General features: G+C 42.7%; 2 long non-coding RNA genes across 3 annotated transcripts; both read right to left on the reverse strand.

Annotated features, from left to right (window-relative positions):
- Positions 1–7,036: 7,036 nt before the first annotated feature.
- On the reverse strand, positions 7,037–10,752 carry LOC309532347. The gene is made up of 3 exons (XR_014219791.1): positions 10,637–10,752; positions 9,299–9,616; positions 7,037–9,170 (listed from the first exon to the last, which is right to left on the reverse strand). It is a non-coding gene; the product is annotated as an uncharacterized lncRNA (long non-coding RNA).
- Positions 10,753–17,358: 6,606 nt separating this feature from the next.
- LOC309532333 lies at positions 17,359–20,388 on the reverse strand. 2 transcript variants are annotated; one of them, XR_014219765.1, is made up of 2 exons: positions 20,243–20,388; positions 17,359–17,849 (listed from the first exon to the last, which is right to left on the reverse strand). It is a non-coding gene; the product is annotated as an uncharacterized lncRNA (long non-coding RNA). The 2 variants fall into 2 exon arrangements; XR_014219766.1 differs by lacking the exon at positions 20,243–20,388 and adding an exon at positions 19,285–20,088.
- Between the last annotated feature and the right edge of the window lie 564 nt (positions 20,389–20,952).

Genomic DNA, 20,952 nt, shown 5'->3' on the forward strand with positions numbered 1-20,952 from the left:
AAATTAAATAACTAGAAAATTGCTGCCCTTCTGTGACACCCCAAATCAGCTATCTTTGGTGGCTGCCTCACTCTGGCTGATAGTCGGCTAGCCTTGCCTAAAGTCTATCCCATTTTTTTAAAAAAAAACTTTTATTTGGAATTTGTGATTGATGTGCATTTAGCATGGATTGTAACACCTCACTGCAACCTTACATCGATACTATGCTATAACCAGGGCTCTTTTTTTCTAGCCAGAGTGCACTGGCTGTTTCTTCTTCTTCTTCTTCTTCTTCTTCTTCTTCTTCTTCTTCTTCTTCTTCTTCTTCTTCTTCTTCTTCTTCTCCTCCTCCTCCTCCTCCTCCTCCTCCTCCTCCTCCTCCTCCTCCTCATTACCTGTTATTTTCAGAAGGTAGCATTATAATCCTTTGGTTTTCCAAAAGCAGTTTCTGTGCTTCTTCATCAAATGTAGACTTACCAAGCTAAATGTTGTCCAGTCACATAAATAAAAGCAGATTTGAATTCTTTGCACCAAGAAATATATTTTTAAGACCCCTCACTGAAGAAATTTGCAAAAATTAAGTTTCACTCATAGAATTAGAAAGCCCTAATGAGGCATACTTAATTCCTCCCTCTCAAAGCCTTCTCCCTTTCAATTTCTGTATGGTGAATAAACAACAGCATGTGTCCCATAGTCTGTGTTTGCTGCCACCAGCATAGTTCTATTCTCAAACATCTGTTTCCTGGATAGTTACTGCAAATATAGATTCCATTAGTGTATTGTGAAGTCAGGACGCTAGGGCTGTCTACATAAGGAATGAATACACAGTTTGTTCTACATACAACCACATAGTAGGTGAACAACAGCTACACAATTCTTCTCTTTGAACTACTGAAAACCTGGGATGCATTTTTCTGAACTTCAGATGTGCAGAAAACAAAGAAAAGCTCTCCCAAAGATGTCATTCTAGCATGAAACATAAATCAAATCTTGCCCTTATTTATTTAGGCCTGTTTGCTGAGTTAGAATTTAATAGCTTTTGAGTGACAGAGAGCATTACTGTCTACCACTCGTGAAATCTATCTGATCAAGATTCGTGAGCAGACAGTTTTTATTTATAACCTGTTGCTTCTGCATCACTTATTTTTAAGCTTTGAGGATTCCGATATGCTTTGGAAATACCTTTAGCAATGCACGCACACCACTCCTAATTCAGCTAGGACAACACTGAAATACATGTTGTGGAACTTCTAACTCAGCAAACAGACCGCTTCCCAAATATTCCCTGGTGTGATCATGACCTTCAGCATGAATTGCAAATCATGTGGAGGACCAATTCATGTGATTTGGTATTTACCAGAAAGTATATATGTCTACCGCATTGTGGAGGCCCCACTCTCCTCCTCCAGCACACCATTTCAACTGACTGCAGAAACCAGGCAGTCTTCAGAAAAATGAGGCTATTGTAAGGCTCACCCAAATGACTGCTTTCTTGATGACACTCACTAAAGGCTAATGAGATCTGAGAGACCAGCCAATTGTTCATCATTAACCTGAGCCAGTTATTCATTTCTATTAGGTCTGCACACTTTCATTTGTTTAATCTGTAGATTAATCAACCAAAGGTTTAGTTGATTACTTGGTGGAGCTGAGGTGCAAGGGCAACACTTCTTTATTTTTTAGCCTTTGGAGGTTCTGCTGTGTTTATTTAATAAGGAAGGAGAAAGAAAATATTAAAGAGAGCCTTTCCTTCTAATAATCAGCATAGCTTCTATTTACTGGGGCTAGTTTCCCCTAGCCACTGACCTAGGAGTAAGCCCTGATGAACTTAATGGCAGTACTGAGTAGACACTCGTAGATCACACAGCAAATTGTAAGTTCACTCAAACTAGCTTCATTAACTCAAAAAGAGACCTATAGAAGTTGTAACGTGCACATTTATGTAATTGATTAAAAGAAGAATGATCAACTAAGATTCTTAAATCAGTGGACAGACTCAGTAACTATTTCAGTTTATCTGGGGATATCAGCACAAGGATGCTTGAAAGACATGTTTTCCTCTCATCTGCTGGTAATGTGTCCTGACATAATAACAGCATGTAGGCTCCTGGGCCATAGTGTAGTATATTTGTGCTCAAAGAAAACATGCCAAAACCGAGTGAAGGTCTTGTGGCATCCCTGCAACTAGTGACCTTGGAGCTCAGCTACAAAGATTCAAACCCCCATCTGAAACTTTCCTTCCTCTCCTCCATTGCTTTTCCCAACATACATTTAAAATAATAACCTATACACAAGTAGACCAGGTGATGTGGTGATGGACTACTGGATTACTGATATACTGATGGTCATATTTTCTTTCTTCTTTTGGTGCATGTGAGTTGAATTTTTTTAATAAAACCCTATATTTAATAGACACTATTTTTAAGCAAAAGGAGCTCAATGACAAGCAAATAATTTGCAATGTAAGATTTAGTATTCAGAGGCATAATTGGGGAATATATTATATTGTCAACATTTAGCTATGATAATCAACTTTAATCATCCCAGTGTCGAAAAACCTTGAGCTTTTACATTCATTTGAAAATAATTTATTCTAATATATTTTGTATTCATGCAGATAAGCTAGTACAAAAGTTCTTAAAAAAAAAGTAACCTGAAAAAGAAGTAGATCTAAACCCAGTTAGGAACATGGTATGTTCGGAGGCAGTCCTGAGATGTTGGGGCCTGTGTTGAAGGAGAAGGCACAAGATAATTCTAATTATGTGTCAGAAAGCCATTTCTGACCTGGGAGGAGAGGGGGTTGTGGGCAGAAATCCCTCCCACATCACACGCGGGGGCTGGCCTTAGCCACCGCGAGATTAGGGAATCCCCGGGCATGACGGCGACCCGGCCCGCCAATCGACGGACCGGGGAGGCGGGGTCTAGCTTATTTAAGGCTAGGCACGCCTGGGGACCGCCCTCTTTTGCCCTTTCCAGCTGAGCGGCTTTTTCCCATCCCACCCACCCCTTAGGTTTAGGTAGCCTTGACCTTGCTATGGACTTCGGTTGGTCGTCGCAAGGGGCCTGGTAGGAATTTTTCCAAGTTGGCACTCTTCGAGCCTTTTGGTTTTTTCGCCTACCTCGTAGCAAACGTCACAACTTTTTGGTGTTGGCGGTTAGGCATTGGCAGGGGTCTATTGTTATGCAAATGATGGGGGGGAGGAAACGCCATCACCTTCCCCAAAAGAAAAGGGTAGTCCGGTAGAGGACTCCGGGGGGCGTCGCCTTGTCCGAAACCTAGGGAGGTAAGGGCCTCCGGCACGCCCTAGAGCGGTGACACCCGTTGGGATCCTAGTTGGCGTACTTCAACAGGACTCCCACGGCTTGTGGACAACCATTCCCGGTCCCCATGCCGGGTAGTCGTTAGGAGCCAATGCCTAAGGCCAATACCTTCCAATTCTGTAATCAATAAAGTTGTGGCCTTTTATGCCCATTAACCTTAAATACTGTGTCCAGTGTCTTCATTTCACATGGGGGAGGGGACTTGCCACGCAACAATAGACATGTTCTATCTGAAAATACAATGTTTAAAAGTGGGGCAAGGGCACATTACCAGCACACAAGGAAGACAAAAAATGTGGATAAATAGGTTATATTTATTAAATATGACAACTTGAGGATCTAGAAGACCAATTAAGTAATCAGATTCAACCAAGTGTGGGGCGGAACAATCTTAAATAGCCTGTCACCACCTCTCCCCATTGGACAAAATTGCCCATCAAACCATAATGTTTTCCCCATGGGAGATACCACTTCTCCTCTTCTTCCAGGGAAGGAGGGGTGTGGCAAATTTGTTCCCTCCAAAAATGGTGAGAACGGCATACGCATGGCTTGGCGCCAACACATCTATCCCTTTGTGGGTCATTGCTGATATTCTCATGAACATCAGCAGGACCCTCCACTTGATCAGGGAAGACCCTGCTTTATCAGCTTACTAATCTCCTAGAGGGCTCTACTCATGTTCAAGCGAATGTAAGTGAAAACCTCTTGCAGACATTTCCTGCTCAACAAAGGTAGGGATAGAGGAGGAGTCCATTTAAAAGGAGGAGGAGTCCATTTTAAATTGATTTACGCATGGAATCTGGTGCTCCTGAACCAATTGAGCTTTGCCTGCATCAGTCTGTCTCTTGCATCTAGCAGCTGCTTGTGTCCAAGCCGTTTGTGCATTGTCTGAAATGCAAAATTGTATGTGTGTGTGTGTGTGTGTGTGTGTGAGACATATACAGTAAATGGGTCAAGCTGCATGTGCTACTATATCTCTGCAGCATACAGTAGTACCTTGTTTCTCAAACTTAATCTGTTCTGGAAGTCCGTTCCAAATCCAAAGTGTTCCAAAACCAAGGCACGCTTTCCCATAGAAAGTAATGTAAAATGGATTAATCCATTCCAGACTTCTAAAAACAACCCCTAAAACAACAATTAAACATGAATTTTACTATCTAACGAGACCACTGATCCATAAAATGAAAGCAATAAACAATGTACTGCAGTCACACAATCAATCAATCAGTAGCTGAACTGGGTTCCACACAGTCACAAAAACTAACCGAAAAAGCTGCAAAAACAAAAACAAAAAAATTAGCAAAAATAGGCGTCCCTCAGTGTAACACTCAAAACGGAAGCATGGAACTCAAATTGGAAATGTAACACTCAAAACAGAGCACGTTCAGCTTCCGAAAAAAGTTCGCAAACCAGAACACTTGATTCTGGGTTTGCCGTGTTTGTGTTCCAAGTTGTTTGAGTACCAAGGCCTTTGAGAACCAAGGTACCACTGTACTTTTATAATAATCGATGCAAAAGCATCTTATATGGTTATATGTATTATGGTATCTGTTTATGCGTTACATTAGAAAACCTAGAGTGTGCATGTATCTACTATGCACATTATGCCATATGTGTGGTATTGCATATAATGTGTGAGAATTGTTTGCATTTTTAGCAGAAATGATTAAAAAAAATCACTTCTCATCAGGAATTAGAAATATATATATATCTGTGTGGATGATCTCAACATTTAGATTTCAGAAAAATTGGGAAGTCAGAGACCTTGTTTTTAAATATTATGTCTTCAGGCTAGTTCAGAGCACGGGACTCTTAATCTCGGGGTTGTGGGTTCGAGCTCTAAGTTGGATAAAGTTGCATGGCGGCGGCGGGGGGGAGGGTTGGACTTGATTATTCTCATAGTTCCTTACTCTACAATTCTATGATTGTATGCTTCTTGGTGAATACCTCAGGACAGCCAGTGGTTAGGTTTGTCACATTTTCTTGACATAATAAACAATCTCAGAACGGGCTGGACATTTTCAGGCTAAAACAACTATAGTCAATGCCCCTAAACATTTTGTGAATCTAATGGGAGAATAAACTAATTTTTTAAAAAATGTTAGTTTCTTCTCTAGCATGGTGAATCATCAGTTCCGTTGCTACCCCCAATGACAGCCTCATTTCCTGTCACGGTGTTTCCTGAGTCTCAGATGGAAGCGGGCGTTTAATATGTGAAGTAGGAATCCATCACGGTGATTGGTCAGTTTCGTTGTTACCACCTCCAATGGAAACTTCATTTCCTTTCCCAGTGATTTTCTTGAGTCAAAATGAGAGTACCTCTAACTTTTAAAAAGAAAAAGAAAAAAAGCACTGAAGAAGACTAGGTGCAAGAATTACTTTCATAAGAACTGCTCTGGTGGAATGTGTCTGGTAGGATCAAAGGGCGGACCTAGGAAATTTGGCTGGCCTGTAAACCTTCATTTGGACCCAGACCTTCAAGTGAGCAATATCCTCACGAGCCTATTGCTCTTCAATGCTATTATCTAGTCAGCCTGAATTCTGCACAATGCTACTTGGAGCTGTCCATGGTTCTGCTTCCTTCCCTGAACACTTGCCTTGCCTTCCTGGTCTTCCATGCATAATGACCGAGTCTGACCGAGGCATCTGTCTCACAGCCATAAAGACCATAATTCACAGGTAGATCACATGCAGAAGATTCCATGTTCAGTCCTAAGCATCACCATTATCTGTATCAGTTGGAATCTATCTTCCTTGGCTAGTGCAGTGACTCAAGATCAGCCTGCAACCTCGGCATAACCTAACATTGATATGATTGCCATTTTGCCCCATCCTAGTTACTGGTGTCACTGTTCTCAGAGCATGTTCCCACATCTATGGGCATCTCATTTGATTTTGCCATATATGGCTACAGTGAACTTGAAATGTGAGAAATGGAAATAGATTGTACACGGGGCGATGCAGAGTTCTACCTGAGATGTTTGATCTAGGATGGACCATTCACTCATGTAGGTTGTCACAGGATGTTGCAGTTGTCAGCTGATAAATGTGCAGTGTGGAGCAGCCCTCAGGATTGGGCTGTTCACTCCCAGTATAAGTGTTCTACCAGGCAGATCGCAAACAGAAAAAAAGGTGTTGCTGGTGAGCTTTTTAAATAAAACAGATGGAAACCACTAAATTACTTTAATCAGGCAATTGATTGGCTTCTTTTGTTCTGTGTCATGGTTACCAAACGAGGAGGTTTGAAAAAAATATTTTTTCTAATGCATATTTTAATATTCTCAAATGGAACCTTTGCTACTCCATCATGGTAGAAGCGCAATAATGATCAAGACACATGGCATTATTAGCAGAATTAATGACCACCTGAGGTTAATGGCCCAAAGCAAAAGCCTCCAGCCATCAACTGTCTCAGCTGTCCATTAATCCCTGGGAAACGGTCTGTGCATTCATCAGTATTGCTCAATTGAAAGGTGAAGTTTCTCTGTTTGATTTGCCTTTTCATAAAATAAAAGCACTCTAGTTTTGTCATGTAATCACTTCTACATTGATTACCTGGGGGGGGAGAAGGTCGTCAAAATTAAATTTGCCTATTTAATCACTGAATCCGCATTGAATATTTGTTATAAATATTGCCTTCCAGTGCCTAGTACATTATAATAGGTACACCAATGAATGTGTGGACATTGATTAAAACATCGAAGTTATACAACTATATGTTGCCTGTTGTCTCCCTCTCCTAAATCTCACATGCTTGATTTTGGACTTTACAGAATATATTTAGAAATTCAGTCCATCTTTAATGTATTGGTGATATTGGACAGTTAAAACTGAGGAGAAAAATATACTGATTCTTTTTTTTTACATGACCTAATATGAATTCACTTGAAATGTTGGTACATGAAAAAAGCAATACCTGATGACTGACCAAATTACTAGCAAATATAGGTTGCATTCTGCAGTCACAAATATGCTTCCAGCTGCTGCTGACATTTTGGAAGGTGGTGTCAGGGTGAGGAGAAATTCCCACTTTCTTTTTTCTAGTAGTGTGGGTTAGGAAATGCCAGCTTTCCACCTCTTATGGGAGTTATAAACATTGTTTATTACACCCACCATCAGCAAAGCCCAGTGCGTAGGCAGGCAGGCAGATGCTACAATTGTTCATACCGAGAACAAGGTGAGCCAGGGTAATTTTTGCAGCAAGCACACCCTGTTCCTGCGCTCCCACGATATTTCTGATCCAGGGGTGAATGGAACCCCCTGATAAAGTCTGATAAGCTTTATCAAAAGTCTTACGCCTTCCCTTGAAAGGTATTTCTCCTTTGCAGAAACTTCCAAATCCAGCTGACTGCTTGTGACATCCTCCAGATGGCTTTGCAGGGCAGGCAAAATGGGGAGGGGTGGTCAGTCTAATTAGGCTTGTGGGCCTTCCCTAATGCTGGTTTAGATGATGCTTAGGAATATTTCCTCTTCAGGAGAAATTCCGATGCTCTGAAGACATTGTGTCTTGGTTGGGCCAGCGACTTCAGACAGGGCCTCCCATTTCCTTCAAACATCCAGTATGTGAGGGTGCAGAGACCCTCGGGAGAGGGCCACTGGGACTGTGGTGACCCAGTTATGAATGCCTTTTTTCAGGGAGCCTGGCCTGACACCAACAATATTATCCTTTAGGCACCAGGTGAAAACCTCTCTGTTTGGAAAGCATCTCTATGCTTCTGTTTGCTGTGGTTTATTTTCCATATTTTATTAGGGTTGTTGCTGTTGTTTTTAAAAATGGCTGTAATATTAAAAACGTTTTTATTACAGTCTGCGTTTCATTAGTTGCTACACTGCGGATCATTTTGTATTGTTCCTTTTAATGGGTGCACGTATTTAAAGGGATGATATGATATGTTGTTATGTTTTGTTCTAGATATGTACGCTGCCTTGTGAGGGCTGTTTTGCAGCTGACAAAAGCTTTCTATTAAATAAATAATTCCACAAATAAACTATTACTGGGAACCAGACTAGAAACAATTCTGGACGTAGGGTGGCATATAAATATTTTAAATAAAGGACTCCTCCGTCTTACCCAACTTTCTGGCATCTATGTTACTTTCAACAGGAGCAGAAATAGAACCAATTTTGGAGTGACAGAGAGAGGTGGGGGAAAACACCCCAGGCAAGTAGTTTTCCCATTCACTAACCCCTTATGAATTCATTGAAGGAAAGGCCCGTATCACACTTTAGAAATTCAATTTGCTCCTTTAGCGACCTTCCCCTTTCCTTTCTCTGATGTTGCCATTGTGCAGTCCATATTGTAAATTTAAGGGTCTCAGGGATGAAGATGCTGCATTCCAGATGTTGTGGGACTGCAGCCCCTAGTCTGACCATTGGCTGATCGGTGTAAGAGATAAATAAGTAGCAGATTTATCTGAAGCTCTCCAGAAAATGAGTTCTGTGGCCAACCTTTCATGTTTTGCACTGTGCTATACATTATAAAGTGAATGCCTATTTCAGCGCCTTTATATTTAATAGACTTTATTGTAGACATGACAGGCTGCCCCTTCTACCACTTTCTCTGGCTACACTAATGAAATCAAAGCCTTCAGAAATATTAAAACTGAAACACTGAAGGTCTCATATAGTTATGTCACAGAATGTCAGTGCTTTAAATGGGATGTGTATTTCATGTCTCGTACTGCATTCTGCTAGTGAAATATCAGTTAATTATACCTGTGCAGAAAGTAGATCACCCTGCCCCCCACTTCGTAGCTGCCAGATGGTGTTGAGCAGATTTAGTTGCTTCACAGAGCAGCTGAATTTTAACCAGGTAATTCTGATGTTAGAAACAGCAATTGTACCTCAGGTCTGTGTTTGGCATCTCCAGCCTACAGTGCAATAATGAAATGTTTGAGTAACAATTGTTACCTTGCCTTAATACTTGTGTAGCCATTGTTCCTTTTATTGGGAATGGTGATAATTTCCATAAGAAAAAAGATCTTCTCCCTTTCCTCACCTGTTTTGCACAATATTCTATCATTTCATCTGGGACTCTTCCCTTTCCTTCTGAATTGATTTGTTGGCATCACTGAAGAGAAACTGAGAGGTGAAAGTATCTGATAGCAGTTGGAGGTCCCGCAAGTCTTCAGCCAGTATTTTTTTCTCTTTGAAACTGTATGCAGAAATATAATTGTCTTTCCTACCTTTAGAGTGCCACCAGAGTCTTTGTGATGTCAGCAGCCATTCCACCAATCCCCACGCTCATCTCAGTCCTATTTGCATGACTTGCAACTAACAGATTTCACACTTCAGAAAGGCACAACCTTCCTTGACCCTGTAAAGCCTCTCTTCCTCATGGAGGGGAGGTGCTGTGGGCGGGACACGATCACTGCATCACACAGGGGGCGCTATGCCCCCTGCCCCACTCACCTGGCTGGCGCACCACGCCCACAGGTAAGCGCCCAACCAGGCGGCTTGGAGGGGGCATGGTGTGCGGTTTAAGATACCGCTGTGCCAGCCATTTGGGTGGTGGTTAGGCATTGGAATGTGTTGTTGGTGTGTGGAAGGGCTAGGTGTGGCCATCGCCTACCCCTTCAAATTTGGGTATTCCCTTAAAGGAATCCGGCAGTCGTGGATCCTGTCCGATGCCTGTGTGGCGGGGGGGGGCATGGCACAACCCTCGGTGACATCAGGGGAGAGCTTATAGTTGTATTAGCATCAACAGGCTCCACCTTCTGGTGAATAAACCCCCTTTCGGGCTCACCCCCTCTTTGAGGGGGTGGAGTCAATCTGTCGTGGTCCAATGCCTAAGCCAATACCTTCTCACTTGCTATAATCAATAAAGTTGTGGCCTTTTCTTGCCCATTAACCTTATACACTGTGTCCGTGTGTCTTTATTTCACAAAGCGGGGATCGGGTCCTCGAACCACAAGCAAAAGTTCATGGAAGGGGAAATGTTGCCATATGGACGTGAACAGAAGTTGGCACATATTCCCACATTTGGTAGCTTTTCACTAGCATTGATTAAGCTGGTCACTTCATGTGTGTTCATGCTCCTTAGTGAAGCTGGAGCCACAGCATTCCCTCTGTATATGTATTTCTAGGGGTAGACTAAAACAGTTTCCCAACCCTGTTCATCACCCACTTTTGCAGGGACTGCAATATAGACAGGAACTGATCACCTGCCATCAGTAGTGGGTGGTGCTCATTGGGATTGACAGGGCAGAAAACAAGGAGACCAACAGTAGGTGGAGCCAGAGCCAATGACAGACAGAGCCATCTCCCAACTGGATGTGAGGCAGTAGACAAGTAGGGGCAGTACTATTTTTCTAGAAAAAGAGGTGCTTAAACTCACCATGAATGCCTCCTTTGTTCTGGGAGCCAGTGTGGTGTAGTAGTTAAGAGCGGTAGTCTCGTAATCTGGGGAACCGGGTTCGTGTCTCCGCTCCTCCACCTGCAGCTGCTGGGTGACCTTGGGCCACTCACACTTCTTTGATGTCTCTCAGCCCCACTCACCTCACAGAGTGTTTGTTGTGGGGGAGGAAGGGAAAGGAGATTGTTAGCTGCTTTGAGACTCCTTAGGGTAGTGATAAAGCGGGATATCAAATCTAAACTACTACTACTACTACTATTCTTCTTCTTCTTCTTCTTCTTCTTCTTCTTCTTCTTCTTCTTCCTCTCCTCCTCCTCCTCCTCTTATAATGGCAAAGCTGCTCACCTGAGAGATGCCAGAACTGAGTTCCAGTAAGTTCTGGCTGCTGACATCACAGACTCTGGTGGCACTCTAAAGGGCCCCATTCTGGGTGGGGGTTGGCTGACGATAGACAGGAGTTGGTGGGGCAATGCCCCATTTGCCCTATTTGTCTATCTTCCACTGCTTCCAGAAATTTCATGGGTTAAAAACCAGGCCATGACTTACATGACTGCTTTCATTTCCGAAGGGCTGTGAAGTTGAGATAACTTTTTTCCCTAACAGAAGCTGTGGGGAACATTTATTTCTTAATGTGCTGCAGGCATAAAGAAATTAGCCAGGGCCTGAGGACTGAAAGGGAACCCAAGAAATATCTTATAACCACTTATCGTTTCACCTTAAAGAGCTCTTTTAGTTGCTCAGTTTCCTGCCCAGACACTATGGCAGAATTCGTTCCATAGTGACTCAAGGGGGGAAATGTCACATTGTGAATCATCAGTGCCATTTAAAGAAACATCTACATTTTCCTTTGGGGCTTATCCTTATTACGTGACCTCAACCTGCTTATGTAAGAAGACAGCCTGATAAGAGGTATAATACTCTTGCCTAAATAGGGTCTCTTTAAAGAAAAATAGCTAGGTGTTTGAGTTAAGTCCTCTGCAGTGAGGAATATAGACAACCCAAACTTCCAAATATACTCTTTATGGGACAAGAGAAATGCCTGCACTTGTGGATGGTTATAAACAAAGAAATCTATAGTAAAGTACATGCTATAATGTTCTCCTTGCAGTGGCTCAACTCCATTAATCCAGGTCTCTACTAGAATTGGCGCAGGTAGCAGCCTTTATTATTTGGAACCACGTTTGATCGATTATAATCAGAACTTTGTAGTAAGGGGTCACAACTGTGGTCAAAAACAGCAACCCAATTAAGGACTTTGATACCTATTTTATCAATCCAGCAAACCAGTCATCAGCTCTTTGTTATTTTCAATTCATTTTTATAAATAAATGCAATTATTCATCTGGCAGCCCCACACCTGTCTCCCCAAATATCCCCATGCACCTTGCCCTGCTTTTAACAACCCTTCACCCTGATCCCATTCTAAACTTCACTGTGACCATCACATTCCTCTATTACAGTTTGGGGAGTAGCCATTGTTGACAGCCTGCCTATGATTCTGTGCTGCTATAGCCCGCTCTGGAGGAATAATAAGCCCTGCAGGTTGTAGGTGTTGCTCCTCCATTATTATTATTTTTGCTATCACCAGGCAAGTGATTCCTTCTATCTCCCCTTGCCAGTTTTAATTTTTGGTCAGACATCGGCCAGTGAGCTAAGTCTATAATAAATTAAATTTTGGGACAACGTTAAGTAGATACTGTGCTATGCTTAAAGATACAGTACTCAGCTATACAGCTGCAAATATGTTTTAAGTGAGTTTTAAGCGCATTACACAAATGTGACACTAGTTGGCAATGATGAGCCCATGGCAAATTCAATATTTTTTCAAAACGCTTTTAAAAAAAATCATTTTCACAGTGTGTGTTTTAAAAATATGTGTCTAGATTCCATCTGTACAGTATCATGTGGGAGTAATAAAAGCCCCATGTTCCTAAATGTTCTCTAAGTATTTTTGCTCTAATTTCTCTTGTCCATTATATAATTTCTGCTTTTTCTGTTGAGATGCAACTGGGTCTCTGGAATGCACGTTTCTTGAGGGGTTCAGGTGATGCTCCCCACCTACTGAAGGAATGCATGGGGATTCTTGCAGGGCCACATGGACCCGTCCTACCCCTTGCCACTGCCTCATCCATCTGCACATTAGGCCAGCGTCTGAAGGAATTCTAAGTGCATACAGATGTTCATGCACAGAGCTGCTGCATAGCCTTCTATGATAGCTCTCAACGCACATGCATAACTGCACATCCGAGCAGAATGCGCCATTGGCAGGGTGTGTGGCTACCATGTGCATCAGTGGCAGAGGACAGCACTACCCCCCACTGCCCCACAACCAAATTTCACCCCTAGAATTTTGAAGTTCTAAAAATTGTCTGGTCTGTTTTCATGAATTATTTTTTTAATGTTCTTCTAGTTTAATGGGAATTCAAGAGGAGTACAAAAGAGGGGAAATCAAGGCTGAAGGGGTACAGTCCTGCAATACTTGCATCCTACATGGCTGTTGATCACATAGTCTGGGCCTAGGAAACCTAGATAAACTGGTATAACTCTAATTCTAACTCCACCCCTTTCATTAACACAATCACTACATGGTTTACTAACCTGTGCATAATGGATTTATTAAGGCAGTCAAGATAAAATGAACTTCTGTCGTTGCAATTGAATTAGGGTGTGCGTGTGTGTTTCATTGTTAGCATATTCTTAACCAAATCAGGCCTTGGAGCATGTTTCAAATAAAATATACACACAATAAACAACTGGAGATTTTTCATCTCTTCAATGAATAAATTCATTGCTAATGGAAGGCAAAGACCGAATAAATCATTCCTTAATTTAACCTTTTCACTCTGGATAAGATCAGCTAAGTTGTCACCTCCCACTTATAAGACTACATCAAGTGCAATGTGCAACTATTCTGAATTGTTTACCACTTGATGAAGAAAAGTATACAAAATCCTTGAAAAACAGCCAGCTTTGCATGGGAAAACAGTATGGCTGCAGCAGTATTGAGGAAAAGAAGAGAGAGAGAAAATCCTCAATATATAATTTTTAAAGAAGAATTTGTAGGCTGATAAGGCATCATCATGCATCAATGGTTACTATAATCAGTTTTGACCTGAATAAAGAACTGTGTATGATATAGATGTGGATTTAAGGCACCCCTCACTTCTTGTGCTTCTGTTCTAAATCATTGTTGTGGTGCCCCCTGTGGTACTGGTGCCCAGTGCAGCTGAACCAGTCATGCTACCTGCATGCAAGGCCTAGAATGCACAATGCAATGAACAGTCTCCACTCTATGTTCCAATCCTCTTTGTCATACAGTGTGACAAATGTGTTTCCCCCCCATCTTATTTTACAGGAGGGCAACGGAGTGACAGTGACTTGCTGACGATCACCCAATTTGTCCACGCTGCTAATATGTGAACACTGTCCCAAACTAAAGTTGGACTTCGGCGCCATATATAATTCAATAATAATTGCCTTTTCTTCCCAAATTGACTTAACTGTTACAGTTTCAAAGAGGAACGGAAACATTGCCCCTGAAAACTCCTTGCAAACCATGATTTGTGCTATAATCTTTTGGAGTCTATTTTACTGATGCTCCCAATTGAAGCAAATGCCAGGCTTGTCACATGCCGGTAAAGCTAATATCAATATTCAACTTTTTCCTTCTGCTGTTATTATGCTGTGTTGATGGGCTGCGCAGGTTAAGGACGAGCACAGCAAAAAGAAAGAATGAATCTCCATCCCTTCTAATAAGTCTTGGAATAGCCATTTCACTAATATTCATTCCAAAGGTGGTGCTAGCAATGAGTGGAGTCAAACAGGTCTCATTTTATGATACAGAGAAAAGTTTATTGGATGCTTTTATCAGAACTCTAAATGCACTCTGATTTATGTTGAGCAATAATGCTGGCAGTGATGGAGATTTTTCTGAATGAGAATCACCTGCTTGTATATAGGTAAGATTAAACACCCACTCAGTAGAACTTCCAGATACAAATCAATATCTATATCTATATAAATGAAAAGACATTGAAGGCAAGAACTTGTGTGGATGGGTTTCTTACACAGATGAGGATTTCTTTTCAGCCCAGCAGCCAAATTTTCTCATTCACAGTCATCCTATACCTGTCAACACGATTTGACCGGGACATCCCAGAATTACAGAAGCCATACTCTGGTTTCACCTCAGATCATATTAATCTTTCAGAATTAAGGAAGCCACTCCAGTTTCTGATTGGATGACCCATTTCCGGCACCAAGCTCTCCCACAAGAGCTTGGCACCAAAAGATACATGTCTTTTGCATGAAGGAAGGCACCCAATTTACAGCCTAGGGAGGGGGAGCTGGTTGTGGCGAAGGCCAGGCCGCCCCCACCAGAGGAGGAGAAGCCAATGGAGAAGAGGACGATAACAAAGAAGAAGAGGAATAGCTGGAGGTGCTCTTGTGATGCTTGCTGAGGGAGCTGCTGTCCGTAACAGAAACAGGGGGCTGGGACAGGGAAGCCCCAGCTGGCTCACATGAAAGCACAGCACGGAAAGACGCCTGTCCCAATTTTAATTGGCAGAATATTGGAGGGTATGTGTTGTAATATGAGTGCTCAGCAGCTGCAAAGTAGCAGCTCAATGTTTACATCACATGATGTGTTTGCTGGGTCTGAGCGTGAGACCGGATGTTCAAAGCTCTTCTCAGAGTTGTGTTCTCAGGGTAACTTGAGACCTTCCTGTTGTTCCTGTAAAGGGGGAGTCAGTCAGTTGTACGGAGGCTTCTGAAAGAGAAGTCATGTATTTGTACAGTGTACAGTCTGTGAAATAAAGTAGAACAAAATAGACTACTTTTCAGACTGTTTTCTTTCTCCTGCTGGCATGCAAGGGGGAAGAGAGTGTGCACTTCTCTGGAGGGAGGTGTCGCTTATTGAAGACCTCCCTGGTCTGTCTGGATACCAGCCAGGGTAGATCGCTGGCAACAGGCCCCGAGTGCCTGGGAAGAGGAGTCAGCCTTTCCTGAGGGGGCCAGTTTCCAACAGTATGGTGTCCAGAGTGCAAATTCCACTGGTGGCTGCAGCTAGAGAAGAAAGTGGGTGGGGCAATGGATGGGATTTCTTAGTAGGCTACATTCCAGGCACACAAAAAGGGTTTGACGCACGAGTGAGCGCACGCACACACACACTATCCTGCATTTGGGCAAGCAAGAGGCATTATCGTGGTTTAAGGGTGCATTCCAGTGAGGAAAACACACTCAAGGTGGGTGTAGAGCAGAGCTGGAGAGGAGATGTAGCTGGGGAAGTATGTGTCTGGGAAGATTCTCAAGGACTAGATAAAGGGACCTGGGTTCTCACACCCCTGCCTTAAAGAAAAGCATACTGATGGGTGGTCCGAGTCCAAAGCAGTCATGTTCAATTAAACCTATAGATGAAAAAAACGAGCCTCCTCATATCCTACCCCATCCCTTAATGTCATATTGTGCTATACTATAGCGTGAAGAACAAACAAAATCCAAACCGTGATTCTCTTGATTCTCAGTAGCTGTGTTCACCAGGGGCAGGAAGCAGATTTAGTCCGCACTCTGTTCCCAAGGGACCCGTTTACTTTCTGCTGTGTACATGTTAGGTATCACTCATTCCCATGGAGAAATCAATTCTTGGTTATGGTGTGTGTATGTATGTACGAGGGGTGTGTGTGTACTCACAACCCTGACAGTAGGTGACCAGGAAACACATGCAATGGAAACAGTATGCAACTTCTCCATCCTAAAGTCCAAGACTATGAGAGAGGGACAATGTGTCTCTGTCATCCACAACACACACAAAACAGGGATTAGTTTCAAGAAGCAGGAAGCAGACAATGCAGACTGGAGGGGATAACCATTCCATAGTTCCTCTGGGCCTAGTCTGTAGGCCGTATTCAGCTTGAGGAACCAACTGTAGGTTGGGGGAAGCATGCCAGGCCCCAGCTCTTTGCTTTCCCAGTGTAAATGGCCTCTGTGATGGATGGGAGGGCTGGGTGTCAGGCGAAGGAAAGAATGGGGAGCTCTCCATTCCTCTCCCATCATTTCAACTTGACAGGCTTTTAGCTGGCACTACTAATGATAACAGTAAGCATTTCTTTGCTGATTTGCTGAGCATTCAGAGTGTGACACATACATTATCTCAGTAAAAAATGGAAGTATCTCGACAGAAAATGTTCAGTGGTGCCTGCGCTCTGTATCACAAAGGCACAGCTCACCACCACTGACACTGTGCTAATGCATCAGGAGGTCTCTTCTGCTTCCTTGACTCCCACCCCCTGATGTTAATGGCTAATGGGAGGTGTCTGTCAAGAGTGTTTCCTGGCAAGAAAGTTGGTGTTGGAAGAGGAGGCATGAGACGGAGGAAGAGAAAACATAACACGGAAGTCAGAGGTAAAGGAAGCCATGTGCCCTTAGGGGGAGGGGCAATTGTGCGGGCTCATCAGGGTGCCAACTTGAATAAAATATTGGGGGGACAAGTAATCCCCAACCCACATAACTGATCACATGATGTGCTGCATGCAAACCATTTGAATGGCAATGCCCATCAACTGGGGGCAGCCCCTTCAAATATTTTATTGGAGGAGTTGGCTCCTATCAGCCTCATTGTCCCTTGATTATGCTGCTTTATAAGAATAGCATGCAAAGGTGCTCTTGACTAAGCTGTGTGCTCATTCTAAGACCAAGTAGCCATCACACCAGCCTTCAACGATTTTATTTTCTCTGGAGTTTGGTACATCCGCAGTTGATTATTCATTGCCAAATCATTAATCTGAATTCTCACACAGGTTATCTCCACCTAAATTCCTATAATGGTTTAATAAATACAATCTTTCTTAAGAAAAATGAACCCTATTAATCTCCATATACCTTTTAGCCTGATGATTGTTCAGATTCTCCACTGTTAAAAATGCGACTGAGCAAGCTGTAGTCTCAGTTCATTTCCTGGGAGTGTGTACATAAACAACATTTATCACAATAAATACCAGTGTGTTCACATACTTGGCTGGTTCTATGGACTCCTGTTTTTGTGCTTCAGGATCTAGGCAGAAGGCCTGGCTTTCCTATAAGATCTTCCTGAGATGTAGCTAGTGTGAGGAATTTTTAAAAACTGGGCTCTATTGCATAGACACTCATAGGGAATTCATTCTCTCGAGGGCTGATCATCGAACAGTCAAACTGGCAACATCTATGCACAAGAGGGAGAGATCAACAGATTTAGGGGAGCCCTAAGGTTCACAGAAGTAGAAACAAATAAACTTCTTCAAAACCCAAGAGAAGGAAAGAAAACCCTGAGAACTGAGCATACTCAGTAGCCACAAGTGCTATTTGTTGGGAGCAGGCAGGATGAGAAGACCTGTAACACTGATAAGTAAATAGCTTGCCTCAAGGGGTCTATCAAGGCCACCTCATTTTTCCATTTTAGACATGCTGTGGAGCCCATTGCCAAACGCCATGCCTGTTTGCTAACCATTGCAACAAACATGTATTGCTGTTGAGGTTTTTTGTATTTGTATCTTAAGAAACCTAGAAAGGCCTATAAAGCTCTTTAGGCTGCAGGCACTCAAAAGGATTCTCAAAGTATCATTTGCTTGCACCATTTTGCTTGAGAGCCTGGATAGCTCAATAGCTGCAAGATTGCAGGTTTGATCCCCGTATGGGACATCTGCATATTGCTGCATTGCAGGGGGTTGAACTACATGATCCTCAGGGTTCCTTCCAACTCTACAATTCTATGGTACTATGAAATTTAATCATCATCATCATCATTTTATTATTTTTACCCTGTCCATCTGACTGGGTTGCCGCAGCCAGTCTGGGCAGCTTGCAACATATATCAAAACATAATAATATACATTAAAAACGCTTCCCTTTTGTGGTGTGTGTAAATCTGTCCTGACATATAACACGCAAAATCAAATAAGTAAACTACAGTCATACCTCAGGTTACAGATGCTTCAGGTTGCATTTTTTTGGGTTACGGACCGCCGAAACCCGGAAGTACTGGAACGAGTTACTTCCGGCTTTTGGCGGTCGTGCACGTGCAGAAGTGCTAAATCGTGCTTTGTGCATGTGCAGAAGCGTCAAATTGCAATCTGTGCATGCGCAGACGCACCACTATGGGTTGTGAACGTGCATCCCACACAGATCACGTTTGCAACACAAGCGTCCACTGTATAAGTAAAATTTGGGCTCTGCTTCAGACCCCCCTACTCTTTACTGCCCAACAGCTGTAGCCTTCCCAGCTGCCTCATTCTGCCTAATTACATGGTCAGTTCTGAACTATGTCACAATGCAGGACTAGGCAGTTGCTTTCAGTTTGGCTGTCAAATCCTATGCAGGTAAGATATAGAAGGAAGGCCTATATTTGTTAATGTGGCACATGCCAGAACTGCACAGCAGCACAGGAGATAGCACAGTGATATTCTATGGTCCCATTATTAAGTAATTTCCCTGCTCTTATGATAATTATGCAGCTACTGAGTGTGTCAGCACTCCAGGGTCCATTAATTGTACTCATAATGTTTATCATTCCAATTTCTGTCAGCCTATGACTTCGAAATCGCACATATTTAGTAACAGTTAAAGCAACACATACACATAGTACAAGAAAATGTTTTCACTTCATCAAAGCTGTTAGCTGCTTTCAAAATTATCTGGATGTTCTTGCCCAAGAAGAGACCTCAAAAACTGCCTCAGGAATTCAATTGTAACAAAATTCAGTTGCAGCCCTCAAATTGGAAATGCTAAGAACTGAGTTGTGGCAACTTGTACGTCAAGACTATATCCTTGTCTAGTCTAGTCTAGAGTAGATGCCACAGATCAATTTGTAAAGAATCATAGTCGTGTTTCGAATTTGCCTCACAATAGCTGTGCTTCAAATCCTAGTATTCAATTTTGAAAAGAAAAGAACAGATAAAAAGGAAGAGGCCATCTTGTCAGTATAGATACCATGTTGTATACCATATTGGGGCAAAGTTGGGAATTGGAAGCACTGAGATCCCAAACATCCTTTAACGAATTGATTAATGTTCAGCAACATTCAGAGGGCCATGATTTTCCACACCGGATGTTGTTGTTTAGTCGTTTAGTTGTGTCCGACTCTTCATGACCCCATGGACCAGAGCACACCAGGCACTCCTGTCTTCCACTGCCTCCCGCAGTTTGGTGAAACTCATGTTTGTAGCTTCGAGAACACTGTCCAACCATCTTGTCCTCTGTCGTCCCCTTCTCCTTGTGCCCTCCATCTTTCCCAGCATCAGGGTCTTTTCCAGGGAGTCTTCTCTTCTCATGAGGTGGCCAAAGTATTGGAGCCTCAGCTTCAGGATCTGTCCTTCGAGGGCTGATTTCCTTAAGAATGGATAGGTTTGATCTTCTTGCAGTCCATGGGACTCTCAAGAGTCTCCTCCAGCACCATAATTCAAAAGCATCAATTCTTCAGCGATCAGCCTTCTTTATGTGCAGCTCTCACTTCCATACATCACTACTGGGAAAACCATAGCTTTTCAAGGCAGGTTCTTCCCCATGTCATATTAGCTTTATTGTATGAAATACGTTGCAGGACTCTAGCTTAGCTCTCACCTTGGGGTTTCTGTTTCTGAGAGCTGCACATGCCATTGTGAATAAGATCCAACTGCCTTGGAATCTTGGGAGATTCAAAGCTATTCATGGGTCGGGTGTGCTGAACCGCTCTGAGAAATTTTCCCTGATTTCTTCAACCTGTTTTGGCTCCCCACACAATTCTGCAAATGTTTAATTTAAATCTTGATGAAGTGTAGGTGGCTGTTCCAGTTTGGGCAGAGAAGATCATCTTCTACATTTTGTGCATGCTTTCTATTTCAAGCTGTAAAGCGATTTATGGTAATACTGTATGGGAGCAAGCAGAAATGTTATGCACTGAGGGTGGTGTTGAAGCTTTTAACATCTGTGCGAGCATGGAAAATCATACATGATTAATTTATTTTCTTTATGTCTCCATACTCTTCTCGGAAAGCACGGTTCGCCTGCTTCACTGTATTAAGAGGCAGAAATGCTGCAATTCTTTACAATCAAAGCAGGTGTAACCAGACTGTTAAGGGAAATTTCTCAGCATCCCCTGTACAGCTGCCCAGTCAACCGGTCAACCAGTCAGGCATGCTCAATTTTTACAGCTCCTGCAGCAAACAACAGCTACGCCCACAGCATTAGATGTTGTGTCAAGCAGTGTGTTTTGGCTGTGTGCAGGTGGCACACTGTGACATGCTACAATCTGGGGCCTTTTTTTTTTTTTTTACTCCAGTGAGGTTTGAGAA

The sequence above is a fragment of the Podarcis vaucheri genome, assembly GCF_965113315.1.
Source record: "Podarcis vaucheri genome assembly, chromosome: 5".
Classification (NCBI taxonomy): Eukaryota; Metazoa; Chordata; class Lepidosauria; order Squamata; family Lacertidae; genus Podarcis; species Podarcis vaucheri.